The sequence below is a fragment of the Castor canadensis genome, chromosome 11 (genome assembly GCF_047511655.1).
Source record: "Castor canadensis chromosome 11, mCasCan1.hap1v2, whole genome shotgun sequence".
Taxonomy (NCBI): domain Eukaryota; kingdom Metazoa; phylum Chordata; class Mammalia; order Rodentia; family Castoridae; genus Castor; species Castor canadensis.
This window is the reverse complement of record NC_133396.1, coordinates 78,442,148-78,463,110: the sequence shown is the minus strand read 5'-3', so window position 1 is coordinate 78,463,110 and position 20,963 is coordinate 78,442,148. Positions and strand designations below refer to the sequence as shown.

The 20,963-nt window shown below is 39.9% G+C and overlaps 1 long non-coding RNA gene across 1 annotated transcript; it reads right to left on the bottom strand.

Annotated features, from left to right (window-relative positions):
• Positions 1–256: 256 nt before the first annotated feature.
• Positions 257–15,370, bottom strand: LOC141413848 (uncharacterized). Its single transcript, XR_012438791.1, has 4 exons — positions 15,140–15,370; positions 10,239–10,377; positions 2,290–2,451; positions 257–532 (listed from the first exon to the last, which is right to left on the bottom strand). It is a non-coding gene; the product is annotated as an uncharacterized lncRNA (long non-coding RNA).
• Positions 15,371–20,963: the final 5,593 nt, after the last annotated feature.

Below are 20,963 nucleotides of genomic sequence, written 5' to 3'. Positions count from 1 at the left end.
CTGTCACCCACGGGGCAAATTTGCAGTTTACCCCTTCGTTCTGTCTTTATTCTCCTATCTGGGCATCACTTTGGGTGAGTCCTGTGACTCTCACCAGAGAGAATCTGGATCTCAGGTTTCTTGCTCCCATGAGACTTCTCGTTGACAGGGAAGCAGGAGGAAGGACAGCATCTAACTGTACCTGGCAGCATCTGAGGCCCACACAGAATGGCTCTGTTGGGAAAAGGTACAAGCATTAAGCGTCTTGGTGTCCTCTAACACTTGGTCTTTATTGTCTTAGTCCATGAAAACATGAACATACTGGGCTAGCAAGTAGAATTCTGTTTGCTCAGAGGGAGAGGTGTATAGATGTTCCTTGAGTTATGATGACTTCCCAATAAATTCATCATAAGTTGAAGAGATTGTAAGTCAAAAATGCACTTAGGGTTCAACATGGTGGCCCACACCTGTAATCCCAGTATCAAAGAGACAGGTAGAATTGTGAGTTCAAGGCCAGCCTAGGGTGCATAGTGAGTTCGAGGCCAGTGCGACCCTGTTTCAAAAAACAACAAAAATGCATTTAATGCACCTAACCTACGAAACATCATAACTTAGTAACATAGCACACTGCTGAGGCTCAGCTCACTGCTGTGAATCCACTCTTGCCCCTTGTGATGGTGTGCTGCCCAGGAGCTACAGATCCCTGCTGAGCTGCCAGCCTTCTATGAAATTATGGTACCACATATTGGTAGCCTGGGCAAAATCAAATTCCTGAAAGTCATAAATTGAACCCCCACAAGTCATCAGTACACGTTTCAATCAATTTTTAAGGAAGCGCTGGTCTGTGTATTTCCACACATTGGTTTTCTAAGGTTATTCTCTCCAAATGCTTACTGGACAAAGAAGTAATCAGTTCTAATTTTGTATTGGAGGAGAGGGACTCAGCCTGAGTCATATGCCACGGGGAAAAGCATTCTGAATCTGCCTAGTAGAGCTAACGTGGTGAGTAGATGATAAAAATGAGTCACTAAACTTGAGCCTATGGGTTATGTATAGCTGTTTAAAACACTTCCTTAACCATACGATGAGAAATTCAAGAATATCCAGCATGTAAAAGACTCACAATAATACAACAGTGAAGTGTTGAAGGAACACCCTTTCACCACACATTTTCTTTGCAATTTTTAGTTAGTGATGCTGTAATATTGGTTTGACTTTCTCTGGAAATTTTCTTTATATATTTTGATGTCTACATTTTATGTGAATTCCAAATCCTTGGGTAGATGAGGAGGGAAGATTTCATGAATAAAAGTTAATATCACTGTTTCAAGTAAGAAGAACCATTAATAAATTTTAAAAATATGACTTAGCCAAGAAATGCCTTTAATTGTAGAGGAATACAGGACCAATGCTGGAATATGAGTGGGAAACTATTTCCTACAGAAACCTATTGCAGTAAGGGATTATTGTGATTTGTTGACATACATTCAGAAAACCTCAGCTCCTGATGTGCAAGAGCACTGCATGCCTTGTCCTGTGGAGACACTCTTTTGTCTTCATTGTTACTGTTGTTAAGAAGTCTCCAAAGCAAAATCTGTAATATCAACTTTTCCCTTTATTCTAATAGAATACATTGTTTCATGTGAGTGAATGTTCTAGATGAGTGGCATTCCCTACCTCAAGCACTGATGTTTTCAATAACATTCTCAGCTCTGGTAGGACAGAAACCAAGAGTAATTTATTGAAAGCGTATTTCCTAGTGCAGTTATTCTAGCATTAGTCTCAAGTACTTAAAACCCACCTTTTTTTTGTGTGTGTGCCTGTGATCTGATTTTACATACTTTATCTTTTATAGTCTTGTTAAAAGCAATAGGGTGAGGTGGAAGGAAATCTAGGCACATGATTATTTGTTTATATTTTCATCCTTTCCTAGGCAGTAAGTTTTCTGTGTAGCTCATCCTGTATCCTTGGCTCTCACGAGAGTTGAATGGATTGACTGAACTGTTTCACATGGATTGTCTAGGTGTGTGTCTTGAAATTGGCAATTATAAGCTGAATGATTTTCTGCCGGTTATTTTACTTGAGTCTCAGTTTTCTCATCGTAAAGCTGTGGAACTGAGGAAAGTTATGAGACTCCTATAAAGTGATTCATGTGTGTGCCCTATCCCAGTGTCTGGCATGTATCAGGCAATCCCATAAATGTCTCCTCCCTTCCTTTCTTTTGTTTCTTTTCAGGGCAGATTTCTTCCCCCTGCCCTACCCAATTTTATTGAGGAGGAAATTGCAGTATTGCAAAGTTATGTGACTTACCAAAGTTCACTTTTACACTCAGAAGAAGCACCAGGATTAGACTGTGTATCTCTTGACCTTCTGCTCATTGTTTCTGTTCCGTGTTTTGCTATCTTGTGTTTGCTCAACAAACTCTGGAGATAGCTACTGGATTTTGTGGCCATAGACCAAGTGAAGAGATAGCTAAGAGAATAAATGTCATAGCACAAAACAAGAGTTTTATTAATTTATGCACTAGGTATTTCTTCATTGTAGACTCAGTGAAAAGCATTAGGTTTGGTCACATGTAATGTTCAAAGTTGAATGTAGGCCAAGTTATTGCCTTTAAAAATCTGTGAGTGATAGAAATAAGAAGTCAACGACCCAAAGGGCTTGTAATACAACACAGGACATCCTAATAACTTCATGAAGTGAGGCATGATAGCCCATGCCTATAATCCCCTATAATCCCAGCAGAGCAATTTCGAGTTTGAGGTCAACCTGGGCTACACAGTGAGACCCTATCTCAAAAACACCAAAAACAAAAGTAAAAACAGGGGCTGGGGATGTAGTTCGGTGTTTGCTTGCCTAGCATGTATAAGGCCCTAGGTTGGATTCTTAGCACTGAGAAACAAACACACAAACAAATACCAAAACAACAAAAAAACCTTCAAGAATGGTATAACTAAAATGCTAAGAAGTTAGCAGAGTGCCTGCCTAGCAAGTTCGAGGCCCCGAGCATCTGCCAAAACAAAAAACAAAGAAAAAAAGCTAAGAATTGGGAGCAGTTGCTTCTAGAAGGTTTTATGTTTGGGCAGGTGCAATGATCCCCTCTTCCATCAGAGTGGTGTAGAGTCTGAAGGGACCTGAGCACTGCACATTCTTAACTTCTGCCAATGTCACTTATTCCTTGTTCTAGGTACTGTCATTATAGGAAAACATCTGCAGGTGGATGAAAAGACAAGGCTCTTTATTTTAAAAAATGTGCAATGGCTCCTGCTTTGTTGTCCCTGTCTGTGACAGCTGTCCTGGAAAGCATCGCATTTGTCTCCTATGTGTAATTGCTCAGTAAGGACCAACATGGGCTCTAAATGGGCTCATTGCTTTATTGTCAACAATTTCAGGTCAAGCACAGCAGATGATTGCTTGTGGCAAATCCTCCACCAGTACCTGCTGCAGGAAGATGGACGGACCCAGTGCAATAGAAGAACCAAGAGAAATTTGCAGGGGGCCAAACGGATGCAGGAGATACTTCCTACCGAGTTTAGCTTTCCTTTTGAAGCAGGCCTTCCTCTCTGCTCTTCCTCCTTCCTTCCTGTCCTCTCCTTTCCTTTTCTACTTTTTTATTCATTCCAGTTCTACTAACAAATTATGATTTTTTCCAGGTGTAATGGATAATAAACTTAGGGAGGTAAAACCTGAAGGATAAAATGGTCTGTGAGTACAGATAAGTGGAGGGTGAGGCCACCCCGCCCTTGTACTTAAGGGTGGAGGAAGTCATGGCAAGTACGTGATCTATTTGAGGTGGGGTGCCGGGAAAGTTTCTTAAAGCCAGCTTGCTTACTTTCTTTCCTGCTGGCTCCAAAGCAAGTTATTTCTGGTTCTGGTCCTTTGATTCCATATGCTTTTTGTTTTCTATTCATGAAAGTGTGTCTAAGAGTTTTTTTTAGTCATCTAACCTAAGCTGACTGATGCCTAGTTTTCTTATTTTGCTTCCTCATACTTGTTCAGTGTTAAACGTAGAGCCAATCTGTGATGAACCTGGCCTTTTTATCCCCATTACTTCCTTACATTGGTGTGACCATGGAGACTCAACAGTGAAATACAGATAATGGTGATAAGAAGATGATTGTACAGGGTGTAGCGCTTCATGCCTGTAATCCTAGTTACTCAGGAAGTGGAAATCAGGAGGATTGAGGTTTGGGCAAAAAGTTCACAAGACCCCATCTCAATCAATAAAGGTGGATGCTGTGGCATGCACCTGTCATCCCAGTTACTCAGGAAGCATATACAGGAGAATTGCTGTCCAAGTAGACCCCAGCATAGGTGTGAGACCTTATTCAAAAAATAAAGTAAAGTAAAAAGGGCTGGGGGCATGGCTTGAGTATAATGCACCCGCCTAGCAAGCATGAAGAAGGAAGAGGACATGTTTCAACCATCGTTTAATGTTATACCCCAAGTGAAGACTTCCTGTTGGACTTCCAGGGAAGTCCTTGGGAGTACAAATGGATGGAAGCAGTATGTCCCACTATGCTGGGGACCTTACGAGGTATTTTACACAAATCCATCCCCTTGTTGTTCAGTGTAATTTGGGCACACGGATACAGGAGCTGAGGCTCACAGAGATAACCCAACACACTTTAGATCATACTTCTGGTACACATGTACCCAAGATCCAAGGCCTCCCTCACCCTCAAGTCTGTATCTTTCCTACTTTACTGAAAAGCTTCCTTCAGATAGAATTTGTGAAGGATTGTAGTACAGCAGAATCCCAGAATGCCACTGCCATCAAGACCGTCACCACTGCCCTTTGTGGGAAGCAGTGGAGCCATGGGGTGGAGTCCTGTATGTTCCAGCAAGTGCTATAGAGATGGAGCAAGGTGTGTGTGGACGGAGGGTAGGGGACAGGGGAAGTTAAGTGTGTAAAAGACCTTTCTCTCTTACCAGTTCGATGTTCAGTTATGAGCATTCCTTTCTAACAAGGGCTCGTGATCCCACAGTGGCAGCCCTGTACTAACAGTGATCTCCTGGCCCACTCACTTGTTTGCAGCCATTCCAGGGAAGGTACAAGTGCAGTTTCTATGGAGTTGAGTTGTTATCTGCCTTGTGAACCAACATCCCTTTGACCATCTCAGGGTAGGGACTAGCTGCCTGGGTCAGTGTCAATGCTGTTTTTGACCTCCAGCCCTGCACAAAGTCTAACATATCACATCAGCTTTCAGAACTTTGAGTGTCTGGGGAAATACAGAATCCTTTCCCCAGAAGATGTTGGGCTCTTTATGTAAATTGTACACTCCCTCTCTAGAAATTTCCACAATCTCTTCTCAGTGGTATGGGGGAGTAATGCCTTGTCTCCATCAGCTAAATCCTGTTGTCTGGTCCCTTAGTACTGAAAATGGGACCAGAAATAACAAATACAGACCTCTTTCTAAACAAGATGACAGTATTCTCAGGGCCTGGGTGTTTTTTTCTTAGGTCCAGCCTGAGTCTTTTATCGACTAGCTTGCCCAGCCTGTGATTCCCATGCGTCAGAGTTGATATAGGGGATAAAGAAAGCAATAGAAGCACAGCCCACTGAGAGTAAGATAGGCATATACAAGAGTGAAGGAGGGGTGCGTCAGGAAGGAGGAAGTGAGGGAGGTACCCCTACAGAAGAATTTGTGTTTTTTTTTTTTATGGCGCTGGAGTTTGAACTCAGGGCTTACCATTTGCAAAGCAGTGCTCTACTGCTTGAGCCACACTTCCAGTCCATTTTGCTCTGGTTATTTTGAAGATGGGGTCTTGTGAGCTACTTCCCGGGGCTGGCCTCCTATCTCGATCCTCCTGATCTTAGTCTCTTAAGTAGCTAGGATTGAAGGCATGAGCCCCAGTGCCCAGCAAGGAGAGCGGATTTTGAAGCAGATTTCTCCTGTGGTGGGGGGGTGTGTGTGGATACACCAAATTCAAGCTAATGTAGCTTGAGTTCTCACTTGCATGGAACCCCCTCCCAGGCTCTGGGAGAGACTCTAGAAATTTTAATTTAAAATTTTTCACCTTTTCCTTGAAAGAAGATTCACTTCATCCAAACTGTGTATTGGCAGCTCCACCAAGCCTGGATCTTCCCTGGTTTTGACCAGTGTTTTGTGTGGTTCTTTTCTTTTTTTTTTTTTTTTTTTGCCAGCACTGGGCTTTGAACTCAGGGCCTCACACTGGCTAGGCTTGCTAAGCAGGTGCTCTACCATGTAACCCAATCTGCCAGCCCTTTTGTATGGTTCCTAGCACAGACAGAAATTCCAGCTTGGCTGGTCAAGAATTAAGACTGCACTGGATTAAAAGCCCCCCCGCCAGCGTGGGGGGCTTCTTAGTAGAAGGAGGCAAGCAGTAGTTTCTGCCAGCCCACTTGGGGCCAGTAATGCTAAATGAGTTTTATGTCATGAGAGTCAAATAAGTGATGAGTACTATTTTGATAACAGTCTTGATTTGGTTTTGAACTTTCTAACTTGCTTGTATTGTAGGCTGAATTGTGCCCCTGGCCCATTCAGATGTGAAGTCCTAACTCCCAGTGCCTCAGCGTCTCTATTTAGAGATGGGGATTTAAACAGGTACCAGGTTAATATAAGGTCAGTAGTGTGTGGGCCTAATCTTGTATGACTGGTGTTTGTAAAAGGGGAAATTTAGACCCAGACACACATCCACAGGAGGACACAGCTGTCTTTAAACCAAGGAAGACATTTGAACGCAGACATACATAGCAGGAAAATGCTATGAGAATCTGAAAACAGCCATGTATGAGTCAAGGAGAGAGGCCTCAGGAGAAACCAACCCTGCTGATGCCTTGATCTTGGACTTTCAGCCTCTACAAGTGCAAGGAAAATGAATTTCTGTTGTTTAAGGCACCCAGTCTGCTGGTGTGTGTGTGTGTGTGTGTGTGTGTGTGTGTGTGGTACTGGGGTTTGAACTCAGGGCTTTACTCTTGCTAGGTAGGCACTTTAGTACTTGAGCCACTCCACCAGCCCTTTTTTATGATGGGTATTTTTGAGATAGGGTCTCACAAACTATTTGCCCAGGCTGGTCTCAAATTTTGATCCTCCTAGTCGTTGCCTCCTGATTAGCTAGGTTATAGATGTGAGCCACCAAGCACCCAGCAGCCTGTAATATTTCATCATGGAAATCCTAGCAAATTAATATGGTATGCTTGCAAAATGCCTTTGGAATGTTGTTCTTATTTATATACCATCAAGTTTTGCATACTTTATCTCAAATTTATTTGAGTCTTAAAAGAAACTCAAAGAGTTGTTTTTTTTTTTTTTATAAAAGTTCCTGTCTCATTTTTTCAGTTTTTAAATGTTTAATTTTATTATTTGAACTCTGGGCAGAACACTCAGCAGCAGTAATTTTTGCCACAATGCAGCCTGACCTGATGAGATCTGTATTTTAGCTGTCAGAAAGATTTATTAAGGAGCCAGTGAAAAAGGCAGGCCACTCAAATTAATTTCACCAGTGAGAGGATGTAAATAACCCTTGGTTTGAAAATCTGGTTAACATCCTGTCAGCCACGAAACATGTTGCTGAAGAGAGAAGAGCAGAGAAAGCTTTAAAAGTACAGGTTTGGTAGGGAAGGAGTGCTTTGCTCTATATTTTCAGGTTAAATGGTTGAGTTTAGTAATATGCTTATTTCAGAAACAAGATGATGAATTACAACAATTACTTGGTGTGTGTCTTAATCAGCTATAAAGCCATCAAATCATGTGCAAAGACTAGGGTTATAGGAAAAAATGACATCTTGATTAGCCACCAGTCCATTAACCAATATACTCTTAGGAAGAAAATTTGTAGTAACAACCAAGCCCAAACACATAAGGTGTTTAAAACAACCAAGTATCCACAGTATGTCCCATCGTTCACTATAAATTCAGGCTGAGGTCTTTTATCCTTCATCTCTCTCTCTAAATATCAGTTCAATGTGAACTATTGGTAGAATTAGGATTCTGAAATAGTGCAAATCTTCAATCATCAAAAATGATGTTAATTTGCTGGGTGCCAGTGGCTCACACCTATAATCCTGGTTATTGAGATTGGGAGGACAGTGGTTCAAGGCCAGTCTGAGTAAATAGTTCACAAGACCCCATCACCAAAACTAACCAGAGCAAAATGGACTGCAGGTGTGGCTCAAGTGGTAGAACACCAGCTTTCCAGGTATGAAGCCCTGAGTCCAAACCCCAGTCCCATCGAAAAAAAAAAAAGTTAATTTAATTTTGCTTTCTTTATAGCATTTATGGAGTCAGGGAAATGACTTGATTATACATAAGGAGTGTCCAAAGAAAGGGTAGAAACAAATGAAAATACTACTTTAATTGTCATCTAAGCAGAAAGTTCAAAGAACAAAATTCAGCCCTGAAATGTAGAGTTATTTCCCTGGCTGCAGTTGCTATAGAATAGAAATAACCTTTTAATACCAATGTGTGTGTGAATGTTGACCTTTGGCTTTCAAATTTTCTTATACTTTTATTAAAGACATTGAATATGTTCTGAAAAAATATTTTCAAGAAATACAACCCCAACCCATGGCATCTCTCCACCTCTGCAGGGTATTTCCACTGTGGCTGCTGAAAGCCCCTGGCCTGAGCTACATTCTCTCTTGTCTGGACCCCTGCAGTATCTTCCTGCAGAGGTTTTTGTTTCTCCCCTTGATCCTCTGTAGTCTGCATTCAACACAACAGCCAGTGATCTTTTTTTTTTTCTTGAGACAGGGTCTTGCTATGTAGCCCAGGCTGGCCTGGAACTCATGAGCCTCCTGCCTCAGCCTCTCTAGTGCTGGGATTACAGATGTGCACCAACCATGCCCTGCCAACCATATGATAAAATGCATGTGTCATGTCATGGTTCTCCTCAGTTTAAATTCCCATGGCATCCCATCTGTCTCAGAGTAAAAGCCAACATCCTACAATAACCTTCAGGACCGTGCACAGTCTACCATCTGCTCCTTATCTCCTAGCTCAACTTATCCTTCTCACTCCTGGCTGACTCTGGTCCAGCTGTGCTGACCTTGGAGCAGGCCTGGCTGCACTCTGGGTCAGGAATGTTCTTTCTACAGTTCTTTCTACAATTATTTTCAGGGTCCTCTCCTACATCCCTTTGAATCTTTGCATAAATGGCATGTTCTCTTTGAGAACTTTTGCTCACTTCAAAATTCCACCACTCCCTAGCAGTACCCCTCCACCTTTTCTGACTTGTTTTTTTCTATCAATTATCACCATGTGCCTTAACACTGTACTTATTCATTTTATTAACTTTTTCTTCCACTACGGTGTAAAGTGTACAAAAGGCGGAATTTTAGTTTATTGGACTAGCATCCTGGACTAGATCCTGTTTGATCCCCAGTGAGGTCCATAAATATTAGTTTAAAGAATTGGTAGTTGATGAAGACTTTCTCCAGTGTCTCTCTTTGCCAAAGGAACTGGAAAGAGAATTCAAGAAAGAAGCTAAATGAAATTCTAATGATGAATTTAGGTTTCTTTCTGCCTTTTTTTTTTTTTTTGAGACATTGTTTTGCCATACAGCCTAGGTTGATCTGGAACTTGCAATCTTTCTGCTGCAGTCTTCCAAGTACTGGGATTCTAGGTGTGCACCGCCACACCCAGAGTGGCGTTTGAGTTTGGTTTCTTAATGAAACAGAAGGAAATAACAAAGCATTATAACATGATTTTGTATTCTGCAGACTTGATAATAACATATAAAACTAAAAGACATAGACTGATATTTCCATAGTCACTTTTCTATGTATTGAGACCATAAAAGAAACAAGTAGGCTATGAAACATTCTCTTCCATGGTAACGATATTTCTTCCTTTCTTCTTTTTGTTTGTTTGTCTAGCTATATCTGTTAGAAAAACTAATGACAGTCCATTTGGAGATAGGCCATTTTCTAGGGTTAGAAAGTAAAAACTCATCAATACCTTTTTTGGACAAGTAAAAACTCACTAATGTCTTTTTTGGCTGTTGCCATTGAATAGATTTTTAAATTAGGAGGAAGTTTAATTATTTGAGTTTTGCCACCTCAGTCATCTGTTGATTACAGCTATTCCTAGGAATTAGATTTGAATATAATTTTTTCCTTTCTCCTAAAATTAAAGTTTGACAGGAGTGGTCCATTGCTAGTCAGCAGATGACTTTGGCATTGCATCATCTTGGCTCTCAATCATTTACAATAGTCTTACAGACTTGCTTATCTGTTCATTGACAAAGGTAAATAAAGCATTTAGTCCATGTCAAATGATGGGATAATAACTTACGTGTGTTTTCAAAGGGATAATCTTCTTCCTGGGAGAGGACAGCTTTCATATCCAACAGTTGTTAGATACCAAAATAATGTGATTCCAGTGAATGTTCTTAATCCCTGTATTCCCACGACAGTGTCTATCAAAATCCTGGCTGATACAAGTAATATTTAAAGACATGGATGGAAGGAAAATGGAAATCAGTGAGTATTTGTGCATTATTAATTTTTCTCCCTAATACAAAGTATAATTTCTTGCAAATTGTGTTTCCCCTTTCACTATGGCTACAAGGTCTTGTTCATTAAGAACTATAGTACCTAAACTAGCACTTAAGGCTAGTATATTTGCTTTCATCAGATATTCATGGATTCGTTTTTCCATTTATACTTTTATTGTACACATCTCTGGTAAGTACCTTCATACCCCTTTATCAAAGGCATGAATTGTTTAAAAAATAGATCTCATTTTTGTCCTAGTGGCTTCTTTGACCCCTTCCACTTTCATCTTACTCCAATTCCAACCTGGTAAAACATTGAGCTAAAAAAAATATCCTACTAGCATGGCTCAAGTGGTAGAGCACCTCCTTAGCAAGTACAAAGCCTTGAGTTATAATTCCAGTAATACCAAAAAAACCCAAAAAACAAAAAACTCCCCCCACAAACCCCTCAAAAACATACCACCAAAACCAATCTATATGTTCAATGCACTTGCCATCAAAATTCCAATGACATTCATCACAGAGATTGAAAAAAATCAACCCTAAAGTTCATTTGGAAGCAGAAGGCAACATGCAGCAAAAAGAGCAATGCTGGTGGTATCACAATACCCAACTTCTAACACAGAGCCATCGCAATAAAAACAGCATGGTACTGGCACAAAACCAGCTAAGACCAATGGAACAGATCAGAGGACCCAGACATAAATTTACACAGCTCCAACTTGAAATATACAAAGGAAAAAAGACAGCCTTTTCAACAAATACTACTGAGAAAACTGGATGGCCACATGTAGAAGACTGAAACTAGATTCATGTCTCTCACCCTGTACCAAAATCAACTCAAAGTGGATCAAAGATAATATAAGTTCTGAAACTAGTGCAGGAAAAAGTAGGGAATACACTAGAATTTATAGGCATAGGCAATAACTTACTAAATAGTAACCCAATGGCTCAAGAACTAAGAAGTTGACAAATGGGACTACATGAAACTGAAAAGCTTCTGTACAGCAAAGGAAAAGGTCACTAGACTGAAGAGATAGCCTACAGAATGGAAGAAAATCTTTGTCAGCTGTACATCTAACAAGGATGTACAGAATTTACAAGGAGCTCAAGAAACTAAACTTCCCCAAAATCAATGACCCAATGAAGAGATGGGCAAATGAACTGAACAGTTTTTTTCAAGGGAAGAAGTCCAAATGTTTAAAAAACACATGAAGAAATGCTCAACATTCCTGGCCATAAAGGAAATGCAAGTCAAAACCACGTTAAGATTCCACCTCACTCCTGTTGGAATGGCTACCACCAATAACACAAACAACAAATGTTGGTGAGGATGCGGGGGTAAAGGAACCCTCATACACTGCTGGTGGGAATGTAAGCTAGTACAACCACTCTGGAAAACAGTATGGAGTTTCCTCAAACAACAAAAGTAGAACTGCCATATGCTCCAAAAATTCTACTCCTAGGGATATACCTGAAGGAATGTCAGTCAGGATACAGTAGAGACAATTGCACACCCATGTTTATTGCAGCACTATTCACAATAGCCAAGATATGGAAACAGTCAAGATGCCCTAAAACTAATGAATGGATTAAGAAAATGTGATATTTGTGTACAATGGAATTTTATTCAGTCATAAAGAAGAATGAAATTTTGTTGTTTGCAGGTAAATGGATGGAACTGGAGAACATCATCTTAAGTGAAGTTAGCCAGGTTCAAAAGACAAAGGTTGCGTGTTTTCTCTGATTGCAGAAGACAGAACCAACACAAATACAACCATTATCATATATAGAGAACATGTTTCCAAAAGTAGGACTGTTAGAGGAGACTAAGAGAGGAGGAAAAGAAGAAAAGGATGATAGAGTGAACAATAATGAAATGCATAACATCTGTGTAGGAACAAGACACAGCAAAACACACTGAAACCTGTTGAACAACACAGGATGGGGAAAAGGGTGAGGAAGAGCAACAAAGCTGTTTAGACTGCTTTAAACACATTATAGCTACAGGTAAAATACCAAGGCAAAACCCCACTGAGCAATGAACAGACACTTAAACAATGAAGGACAGGAATGTAAAACAGGTCATATTAAGTGGAGGGTAATAGTGGGAGGGGGAGGGGAAATGAAGAGGGTAAAGGAGGGAGAAGATGGTAGATGTACTTTCTATACATGTATGAATATGGAGCATTGAAACCTGTTGGAGTTATTTTAAGAAGGGGAATAGGGTAGGAGGGAGAAGAATAATTTAAAAACATAGTAAATTTGTTTTGGTTGGAGTGCATTATGGCGTAGGTCTACATAACTAATTGAAACCTTTTATTAATTGCATTATTATATTGAATTACTGAGTCACAGAGACAATTGAATGAAATAACCACATTGTAGTCTGCAGTCTGGAGGAAAATGTTAGAACATATAAATCAAACAATACCAGCTGGCTGCAGTGTGACTGATGCTGAGTTCACAGCTGTGAATGTGAGGATGTACTGTTAGAACAAGAACTCAGTGGCTTGATGAGGAGGCTATTGGTTTTGGTCACTTTATTCTCAACATCTAGTATAGAGCACAGCCTCAATGAATATGTGCTTAATGACTGTTGAGTGAATATAATTTACCATCTATCATGCACGTAGAAATTGTACATGAGGAATTAAACTTAATTTCAGTTGCATTTCTAAGTGGAATAGGGACTAAGTGAGGGGAGGAAGGAAATGATGGTGAGAGTTCTCCCATAAGCCACATAATTACCATTTTGGTCCTTCTCCTCTCCCTCCTCTTTCTTCTTTTTCTTCCTAAGACCTTCCACATGCTAGGCAAGTGCTCTACCACTTGAGGAATGGTCCAGACCCATTTGTTTTTGACACAGGGCTCTCTACCTTTGCACAGGCTGGTCTCAAATTCATGATCTTCCTTCCTGCACCTCCTGAGTAGCTAGGATTACAGGCATATACCACCATACCAGGTTGGCATCATTTTTCTTCTGCCTGCAGAATTCCCCTTAACATGTCTTGTAGGGAAGCTTTACTGTAGATAAATTATTTCAGCTTTGGTTGTTTGAAGAAATCTTTTATTTTCAAACTCTCTATTTACTCTTTATTGTAGGTTGATAGATTTTTTTCTTAAAGTACTTTAAAGATGTTGCACCATTGTCTCTTGGTTTCCTTGTTTATGACAAGAAGTCTGCCATCATCCTTGTCTTTGTTTTCTGTACTGAGTGTGTTTCATTTAAAGATTATTGCTTTGCCATGGTTTTAAATAATTTAAGACTGATGTGACTTGGTATAGTTTTATATGTTTCATGTATTTGGAATTTCCTGAGCTTTTTGGCTCTTTAGTTTCCATAAAATTTGGAAATTTTCAACCTTTATTTCTTCACATAATTTTTGGGTCTCACCGTTCCTTTGGGACTCTATTTGCCCAGATTTTTGGCTGCTTGATGTTGTCACACAGTTCACCAGACTCTATTTATTTTCCCAGTATTTTTTTCTGTGACTTTCATTTTGGATAATTTCTAATTCTGTGTTTTCAAGTTCACATATTTTGACTTCTAGAGTATCAAATCTGCTATTAGTCTCTTCTAGTATATTTTTCATTTTACACATTGTATTTTTATATCTCTAAAAGTTTTATTTGCATCTTTTTATACATCCAAGTACGTCTCATCATTCATCATACCCATTTAACTTCTTGAGCATGTGAAATGTGGTTTTAATAGCTATTCTAATGTCTTTGTCTACTAATTCTCTCATCCATATCACTTTGAGTTGCCATATTGGGTCATATTGTCCTGTTTGTTTTCATCCCTGGTGTTCTAGGTCAAATTGTGTCCCCTTTCACTGAAAAGCATAAGCTGAAGTCCTAACCTTCAGTGCTTTAGAATGTGACCTTACTTGAAGACAGGGCTTTTATACAGTTAATTAAGCTACAGTGAGATTATTAGAGGGGTCCAACCCAATGTGAGCACTATCCTTTATAAAAAGGGGAAATTTTGATCCCACCACTTGGGAGGCTGAAGCAGGAACATCATGAGCTGAAGACCAACTTGGGCTACATAATGAGACCCAGTTTCAAGAATAAATAAATAAATGGAAATTTAGAGACAGATGCACACACAGAGTACTCCATGTGAGGCAGCACAGGGAGAAGTCAGTCACGTGGAAGGCAAGGCAAGAGGCCTGGGGCAAGCCTTCTTTTACTTCCCTCTGTTCCTCAGAAAGAACTAACCCACCAGCACCTTTGCCTGAGCGAAGTGTCCAGAACTGTGAGAACGTAAATTTCTGTGGTTTACATAGTGACAGTTCCTTATAGTAACCCTAGCACACTAACATCCTGGTAAGTTTTGATTTGGTGCAGAAATGGTGATGTTTACCTTGATGGGAACTGGATATTTCTGTATATCTATAAATATCTTGAGATTTGTTCTGGGACTCAGAAAAAATTGAGAGAGTTTGCGCCTTTCAGTTTTGCCTTATTTTGTTAGGTGGGAGCACAGTGGTATTTTGTCTAAGTTGATTTTGCCCCACTACACAAACCCTGCCCTTCTGGTCACCCTATCTGAGGCCTTACAAATGAGGTTTTTCCCTCCAGCTGGTGGGGACAGGAACTGTTTCTTGCTATGTGTGAGCTCTGGGGGTTCTTCTTCAGATCCTCCCACATAGAAGGTAGTTTGCTCACATGTGTGCTGATTATTACTTACCTGAAGATGTGAGAGGGACTCTCGGCAGATCTCCACTCTCTCTCTCTCTGATATCCAGAGATCTCTCCTCTCTGGTACTTTGCCATGCAAATCAGAGCAACTTTAGCCTTCCTGGACTCCCAGCTCCATCTCCTTCACTCAGAGGAACTACAGACCCAGCTAAAAGGGCTCAGCTTTCTTGCAGTGTTTCTCTTATCTACCCCTCAGGCTGGCTAATCAGCAGGGCGTGTTCTCAGGGTTATGCAAAGAGAGGAAGGTCATTGGTCAAAGCCACTGCTAAGGGTGGACCCAAGCCAAGAGGGGGAGGAAATGAAGGATTAAGACTATTGTTATAATTCATTTACACAACCAGTTTTATGATCCTTGTTACATATGGTCAAATTATTATTCAGAAAGAATATGCAATGTTCCAGCAATGTATATGTAAACCTGTTTTCCACAGTGTCTATTTAGTGTTGGATTTTACATTTTTATTGATAGACTTAGAGTTCATATGCTTGTTTGTTCTTCTTAAGGAAACTGATTCTAAGCCTTTTATAACATATTACTGTTTTACAACTCTTATATGTGAATACATATGTATGTGTATATATATATATATAATGATTTCTTTATCTATCATTCTTGCAAAATAATTACCTAAAATCAAGAAGTATTGATTGTTAGAAGCTTTCTCCCTCTCAATCAGTGTAACTATATTAATGCTTTAGGAGCTATAACCAGGGCCAACCTTTATTTATTTATATTTTAAATTATTTTGGTAGGACTAGGGTTTGAACTCAGGGCTTCACACTTGCAAAACAGGAGCTTTACAACTTGAACCACACATCCAATCTGTTTTGCTCTGGTTATTTTGGACACAGGCTCTTGCGAACTATTTGCCCAGGTTGATCCTCTTGATCTCAGCCTCCCAAGTAGCTTGGATTACACATGTGAGCCACCAGCACCCAGACACAACCTTTATTTTAATGGAAAACTTCCCTATGACAACTCAGTTTATTTTGGAAGCGAGTATGATTGAGAAACAACAAGTTTAGAATTGGACATAGAAGCAAAGATACTTAGAACTGTAAAATACTTGAAATTATCTAGTACAATGATCTCTTTATAGAGATTTATACAGATAAGAAAGCTGAGGCATAAAGTAATTTAGTTATTTGCCCAAAGTGAAAAAAGCCTACTAGTGGGGCAGTGTCTTGTGCATAGCAAATACATGGTAACCGTTTGATGAGTGAATAAATAAATCTAGACCAGGAATTTAGACCCTTTTGGTCATATTTGGCATTCTTAATTATATTATAGAAAAACAAATCCTTACCATTAGGAAACTAATGCCTCCAGGAATGAACATTACCCTAATCTCTAGGACCAAGGAAACAAGATGGATCAATTTAGGGAAGTACAGACTTTCAGGTATTTAATTTTTTTTCTTCAATAAGGAGCATGCTGGTTTCTTGCAAGTAGAAGGAATCTACTTGTAGAGCTGTGTGGACCAATGATTAAAAATTCAAGTGGGAGAAAATATCGCACTCGAATGTTAGAAAGGCTGATACCAGTGAGACAGCTTCCAGAGCTTTGCGAATGTGCAGATTTAGACTGAGTTAGGGGACAGTAGTCTAAGGCAATAGTCCAATTCAGGCCCAGTGAGTTCATGTGTGTGACGAATGAACACACTGAGTGCAGAGAAAGTATATCCATTCACAATGAGAGGATATACTTATCACTTGTTTGGAGGATGATCTATTTCTAACTTTATGATACTTTTTAAGCCTAGGGTTTAGGCTTATCAGGAATGCTTAGCAAAACTTATCTTCTTCATAAATTAACTGTCAGGTTAAGTTTGAGCACTTTTACTACCTGACCTATCTGGCACCTAAAACACAAGCTTAAGTGTTTTAGGAGTGTTTCAACAGAAAGCAATGTAGAAGACAATCCTTCGTTGTTAAATAATGGTTTCAACAGATAAAGAGGGTTATTACTCAACATAGCTACCAGGTCCTTGGGGACAAGGTGAGATGGGGTGAGGGACCTGACAAGGTGGTAGTTATGCAGGAATGAATGATCCAGCTCCCCAACAACTGTGCTAACTCTTCTGCAGCCTTTACTTAGGAAGAATTTTATGGCTGATCGACTTGCAAAGTCTGTTTTCCATGGTCTGTTGATGTTAATCATCGACAGGTATTACTGGGCGACACTGTGGAGTCTGATAGCGAGACAGGATAGATAGGTGAGGCCACAAGGAAATTAAAAATCATAACAAATATTAAAAGGGACAGGTGCAGGAATTAAAACAGAACCAGGAAGTAACACTGAACAATAAGATCTGGAGTAAGAAGACATAGAATTGAGATGAAGTTAGCCTTCTCCTTTTAGAGGTTAAGAAGGTGCAACTCTCTGAATACGTAGAGAGACAGAAAATTAAAGGGCTCGACAGGATTTGTGCATAACACTTATGATGATGGGAAGAGCATATGCACAGTGTTCTCTCTAAAAATCAGGCATTCCTTGGTCTTGTTCCCATCTAAAGACATTGCTTTCATGATCTTGAAACCCACAAATCTCCAATCTTAGCTTTCTGAGTGCTGGGATTACAGATGGATACCCATCATACCCAGTTTATATCACATTTTTATTGGTGGTCTCAGAGAGAGGACCACCTCTCTCAACCAAAGATAAGATAAGATAGGTGGAGACTTTGGGGTCATGGAGACATTTCTCTCTGAAGCTACCTGTGTGTAGTGATACCTGTGGGGCTCCAATCAGCAGCATTTATTTGACACCAGGCAGTGCACAGAAGAAAAAAAAATTTATAGGCATGATTTTACAAGAGTCTATTTTGCCAAAAGCATTCCTTTTTTATGAAACCAAAAATATACACTGTATTTGACCTGAGGTTTCAGTTTGAACAAGGAACCCAGGAAACCACTAGTGGTCACTGCTGGAAATCAAGTGAGCCTTGGTTTCCTCTCTTGTAACTTAGAGATTATCATAGTAGCTACTCATTTTATCGTGAAAGTTAAGTAAATTTACATGTGATGTGTTTAGAACGGAATGGGGTCTTGTACATAAATAAGATTTTGGCTTTTTTTTTTTTTTCTTTTTCTTTTTTTTAAGAAATAGCCAAGAGCATGGACATTGGATGTTGAGAAGTCAAGAGTTCACTGCTGTAAAAGAGGCATGAGGATTGAGGGAAAGCAGAAGAGGATTAGGATTTTGTCCATGATGCCTAAAGAAAAAGATAAGGAGGCTGATAAAAGGTCGATTTTCAACTGTGGAATTCACCCTGGATGTTTGGAAGAAGGCCTTGGGCATGAGATCGTGAACTGTGAATCATGCAGAGCCCTGTGGAGTGGGAGAGAAAAATGGCAATTTAGCACCACACAGGCGTTAGACCACATCTAAGGCGTGTTTCCGCTCCATCTCCCATGAGCCCTGTGTGCTTGCTTGCTTTGGAGACCATGTTGGAACTTGAGATGCAAGTGTCAACTAAGAACCATAAAATCAGATATGCGTCTAACACTTACACATAGATAAAACACACCTTCTAGCAGTATGTGAATTATTTGCCTCAAAGCCAGTTGAATTTACAAGTAGCTTTGTGAATTATAGACCAAGAACTCTTTAGATGGTTTCTAATGAGTAGGAAGTAAGAAGTGAAAAATAATACTGCAGTAGGCATCATTGCTATTGCAAGAGGCCCAAATATTATTGACACTGTTTTTATTTAGTGAGTTGGGTTATGATTTCATTTTGCTGAATTTAAGTCAGTTCAGGTGTAATTATTGATGGCCCCAGATTCTTAATCCTGTTTTCTATATAATGTCTAAAGTTTCTCAATTGCAATTTTCTTCTGATGTCTTTTTGCAGAATTCTTGTTTTTCTACTAAATCATCCCCCTTCACACAAGTGTTTTTTGCTTACTCTCCAGATCACATCTTTATTGGTAGCCTCAGAGAGAGGACCCTGTCTCTCAGCCAAAGATGAGACTTTGACGTACAGGGAGACATTTCAAATTATATTTCACAGAGGGTATTGGGAGCTTTGTGGTGGGAGAGAAGAAGGAGGGAAAGGGAGACATGGAAACAGCATTTGAATAAAAGAAAAGCCTGATTAAATGAAGAGAAATAGAAAAACTTATCCATCTATTCATTGATTGTACAAATATTTAGGGAGCTCTCATACGCAAGATACTGTCTATAAAAGTTTTGTGAGTCAGCATTTAGAGCGCATTTGAGAATGCTGACTCTGTGGCTGGAGGGCGGTTGATGAGGAGATGGGTGGCGGTTTAGGTTAACTATTGCCTGGGAAGGTAGGTAAGAATGTAAGTGTGGAAGACCTTGGGAGGACAGACAACCCCAGTTGAGTTTTAGGCTGCCTTTGGAATTGACTTGGCCTTCTCTTGCTTGTTTGATTAAAGGTGACCAGAAGTCAGTTGAGTTCTCTGGGGGTATTTTGAGGTGAGCTTGATCCATCTGAGTCAAACTGGAGTTGACCCCCACTTTGAATTATAGATAGGTGGGTTACCTGGGGATGGTGATATTTGTGCTTCTCCTTATTCTTTGATCTTTCAGGTCTTATGACCAATGAAGTTTTTTTTTTTTTTAAATCAATCTCTAGGTGAAATTTCCAGATAGAAAATTCAGTGGTTTAAAATGGCTTTTTAAAGAAAATAATTGAAAAAAGGATTGCTGTAGCTTCAGTTACTTTGCTGTTAGCACTACAAACAGCTTCTTCTAGGAGTCTAGCATTTGCCAAAATGACTGATGTTATTCTTTTCTTAGCATCTATCATAGTTTAGCAAAATTATTATTGAATGCCAGTTCCTGGACCTCCAGGCTAGAGTTTAATAACCTCTGACCCAGCTCAGTGCTAGGTATACAGTAGGTGCTTAAAGCATGTTGTTTGAGTTAATTAAAAAAAAAAAAACCCAAAACTACAAACCCTCAGAAATAGGTTATCAAGACTAGGGAATGGTAGAGGGGAGCCCAAGCTTCCTTGTTCAGATTGCTTCCTAAGGCAAGTGCCAATTGTCACCTGCAACGAACTGATCCTGCTAGATAGTCTCCAGATGTGAAGGGGCATTTGAGTTCTATCACTTAATCAGCACTTATTGCTGGTGTGATAAGATGACTTGTAGTGGGATTTTCCACTTACCTGTGAGCCATGGAATAGGTGTTTTGCCACGGGGCATGTCCCACAGAAAACTGGAACTCATTTTGAATTATGTTTATCCATAACTTTTAAACCAGCACAAGGTCCTCTGGTGCTGCCTCTAGAAAAAGAATCTTTCACAAAGTTCAATCTTCTTTGTTTTTGTTTTGAGAATATTATGTAGGTGAGTCAGCAACATAGGCCGTCTTTGACATCACCTACTTCTAGCATTCCTAGTCACTTACACTGAGTGGTTCTTTTGAACTTTGTTGAACTGGTAAACAACTTTCTTTGAATTTTGAATGCCTTTTCTCTTCAACTAGATTGTAAGTTCTAATGCTAGGCCAGACCATGTGTTCCCAGAGCTCCAAATACATGTCTCTGTTTGTACTGTAATGGTGACTACACCCCCAAGACATTCAGCAGCCTGGAGCACGGGCCACATGCATCTTTTTTTTTTGGTTACTGTTGGCCCTCACCCGAGCACAGTGCTTGGTACCCAGTGGAGTCTCAATAACTTGCTGTTGAAAAAACTAAGCAATGAATGGACAGCCAAACAGACTTGGCGATTTAAGGTGTGAGAATTTCTCACACAATGGGAATGAAGATCTTTCACTTCTGTAGGAAACTTGGCAAATATTTTGGGGCTAGAGGTTCGGGAAGTCTGGGGTTT